This window comes from Stegostoma tigrinum, unplaced genomic scaffold (assembly GCF_030684315.1).
Source record: "Stegostoma tigrinum isolate sSteTig4 unplaced genomic scaffold, sSteTig4.hap1 scaffold_57, whole genome shotgun sequence".
NCBI lineage: Eukaryota > Metazoa > Chordata > Chondrichthyes > Orectolobiformes > Stegostomatidae > Stegostoma > Stegostoma tigrinum.
In genome coordinates this window covers 3207153-3210668 of record NW_026728505.1, presented here as the reverse complement: position 1 = coordinate 3210668, position 3516 = coordinate 3207153, and the positions used below count along the sequence as shown (strand labels likewise).

Sequence of the window (3516 nt, the reverse complement as noted above, 5' to 3'; positions counted from 1 at the left end):
TTCTTCCATTAAACCCACGCAAAATCCATGACAAGGCTGACATCAAAACACCCCCATCAAGAACGCTCTCTTCCCCTGCTCCACACGGAGTGAGACAGAGACAAACAGCAGGATTTGGCCCTCTCTCCAATTTCCTGCTGCCAGCAGAAAGTGGCCACTGCAGCTTCAATCAGAAGCTTCCTGCCCATCCCTGGGACACAATTTACAGAAACTCATTTCTCATGAGTGGGTTTTCTCGTGTGAAAGCGTAGAAAAAGCTTTTGTTAAATTTGCAAAGACTGCAGCAGATTCTCCCTGTCTTTGAAACCTTTCCACCCAAAACCGCTGTCTCCAAGATCGAAGCGGCAAGATTTTGTGATGAGAACAGTAATAAAAAATGAACTCTGTTCACATTAATCGAAAAATGGGCAAAACACAACTGGTTAGGATAATGAGGGAGCAGTACTGTGAAGTGAATGCAATAATCACATGCACCACAGAAACACAGTGGGCCCACCGACACTATTTTTAACACTGTCTTGTTCTATTACACACAGGCTATCCAGTCATCTAAGACATTACGGTTTCTAATGCATGAGGCCCTCTCTCAGAGGACACCTATGCCTGCAGTGTTGGGTCTATAGTTTTGTGATACGCCGAGTGGCCGTGATTCCATTTTGTTCTCGGGGCTGCGAGAATTTTCATGGCCTGCTGCATCCAATATCCAAAGGAACTCTATAAATGTCGTTTGAAATTATTTCTGATGCAACAGTGTTAATGCCACCCAGTCATTTCCTCCTCAGCACGGTGGCTCAGTGGTTAGCACTGCAGCCTTACAGCGCCAGGGACCCGGGTTCAATTCCTGCCTCGGGTTACTGTCTGTGTGGAGTTTGCACATTCTCCCTGTGTCTGCGTAGGTTTCCTCCCGCAGTCGAAAAATGTGCAGGCTATGTGAATTTCCATGCTAAATTGCCCATAGTGTTCAGGGGTGTTTGGGTTATTGGGGTATGCGTCTGGGTGGGATTGTCCAAAGGACAGTGTGGACTTGTTGGATCGAAGGGCCTGTTTCCACACTGTAGGGAATCTAATCCAATCCACTAGCCAGAAATGCATTTGAAAAACCACTTTCCAGTTTGTCCTTCCAGGTATTTGAGAAAGGTCTTTCAGGAGGAGCTGTGTGACAGATGTTCCAGTTCAGCATGAAAAATGAGGTGGAGCAGTGTAAAGCTCAGAGTGATGAGGAAATAATGAGGCAGTAACACAGACAGAGGTGCAGCCGAATGATTTCTTTGTTTGTTGTAAACAGATTCTGACTTTGAAATCTGAAATTGAACAATATAAACCATTTCCTTTCTCTTTGGGGATTGGTCTCTCCTGAGGCCTGTCACTGTTGGGGGAATGTATCTGATTGATTCTGTTTGTGGGTAAAAATGAGGCTCAGTTCCCTGAGTGGGACATGAACACAGTGTTACCATCTCAACTTCAGTCCCAGTATTGAGTCTTTTAAGATTGAAACATCACAAGGGAAAATATTGCTGAGATGAACACTTGAAACGGCAGAGCAGACAAGGCTACAGGCCGAGTGCTGGAAACGGGGATTGATGGGCCGATAAATAAACTCGACGGTTTGGTCATTTTGGAAGAGAAAATAAATCAAAAGCTGCATCATTAAGAAACAATTCACGTGCTTCTGCCCTCAGCTCTGGTGGTTGAGTGGTTAGGATTTGGCACTTTCACCACCGCGGCCTGGGTATGATTCCGGGTCAGAGAATCAGGATTGATTGTTCCTGACAGAGACAATAGCAAAGGTAAAGCAGTTCCTAAGGGAATTCTTTCAGTGTCTTGGTTTAGTTCATGTCCCCGAGAACATGAGAATCAATGCAGCCGCCTCTGAAAGATGGGAATTGTGTCTGAAATCTTTATGTTCAGTCAGACAGTTCACCCTTCATCCTCCTCTGATTTCACTTCCCAAAGAGATTCTCAAGTCCATTGAAGCTGAGACCGGGTGATTTTGTTTGCTTCTTTGCTATTCCCAGGAGCTGCAGTGATTGGGAAACCAAAAGGCAGGCATAAACATCTTTTGGGACAATTTCAGCTTTCCCTTCTCTGAAGAGGCTGGGATATTTGTGATAATCACTGATAGTAGATAATGAAAAGGTTCTTGTTACTGCAGAAATTCAAGCATCCCTTCGGCTTCATAGCAGGGAGAAAATTAGTTTGGTGGTGTAACAACTTTTTACACTGCACTCGAGCCAGGTAGGAGTCGAACCTACAATCTCCTGATCCGTAGTCAGGCGCGTTATCCATTGCGCCACTGGCCCACTCTGTGCTCCAGCTTTACACACTGCAGTTATGGTGTTAACGGGGCATGAGTAGCAATGGTAACATTCACAACATGAACAGCCAGCAAAGCTCATCTCTGTCACTGTTTCAGTTCACTGGCCCACACTTTGTGATGCAGCGAGTTTCACTGTCAAAGAAAACACATTAGTCATCAGGCAGCTGACACTCCCCGATTCAGTCTGTTCAGCCATTCAATGAGATCACTACTGTTCTAATAAATCTCAACTCCACTGTCCTGCTTTTTCTCTATAACGTGAGGAAAACTCGAGCCCAAACACAACATTGTATTTTTCTAAAGAAGGGTCTCAACCTGAAACGTCAATTTCCTGCTCCTCCGATGCTGCTTGGCCTGCTGTGTCCATCCAGCTTTACACTGTGTTATCTCAGGTTCTGTAGCATCGGCAGTTCCTACTATCATTGTACATTCGTCTTATTTTCCGCAAGTTTAGATTACTTAACTGGCATGTTTGTGCTTGCAAAAAATTGAATAATATGAAATGAGCGAAAATGTCCTTGCTGCTATTAATTGAGTGCAGCGATAACCATATGCGAAAGTTCGGAGAGTGAAAATATTACCTCCATTTCTCCTTGCACAGATATCTCTCTTTGCTGGTTGAACATTTGCAGCATTTTTCTTTATAATTAAGACATTTTCACGGACACATACTCTCTCAATCCACAAACGTCTGTGCTGCCAAAACTATTTGTTTTTTATTAAAATTGCTTTCCCAAATCCTGATGTCTCAGTATCCTTTAGTCCATGTGAATTAAAGATGCTCTTTGCGCTCACTGCCATCCCCATTTCCAGTTGTATCTTCACGGCTGGGCCACTGAGTCTCTCTGATACTGGGCCAGAGAACTGGGATTATATGATCATTTTCAGCAGTGGTTACTTCCTTGTGTGAGGAATCTGGTGAAGTAACCGATCTTAAACTGCATTTCTTTTTGAAAAATGCATTTTCAATATTTTCCTGCACTATTTCCGAAACATGTGATATTTTGAAATTTCAGTCTTGAACAGACTCAGTGACTGACCCTCACACAGCCTCTGGGTCACCAAATGTTAAAGTTTCACCCCACTCTGACCTTCCCACATCTCCATCTGTTACTTTTCAAGTACTCCTGCCGTGGAAAATTCATTATGCACATTGGAAACAATGACGTGATGTGGAAAACATATGGCCAGTGGCACAA

General features: G+C 43.9%; 1 non-coding gene across 1 annotated transcript; it reads right to left on the bottom strand.

The window, feature by feature from the left end:
- Positions 1 to 2227: 2227 nt before the first annotated feature.
- trnar-acg (transfer RNA arginine (anticodon ACG)) lies at positions 2228 to 2300 on the bottom strand. Its single transcript has one exon. It is a non-coding gene; the product is annotated as a tRNA-Arg (tRNA).
- Between the last annotated feature and the right edge of the window lie 1216 nt (positions 2301 to 3516).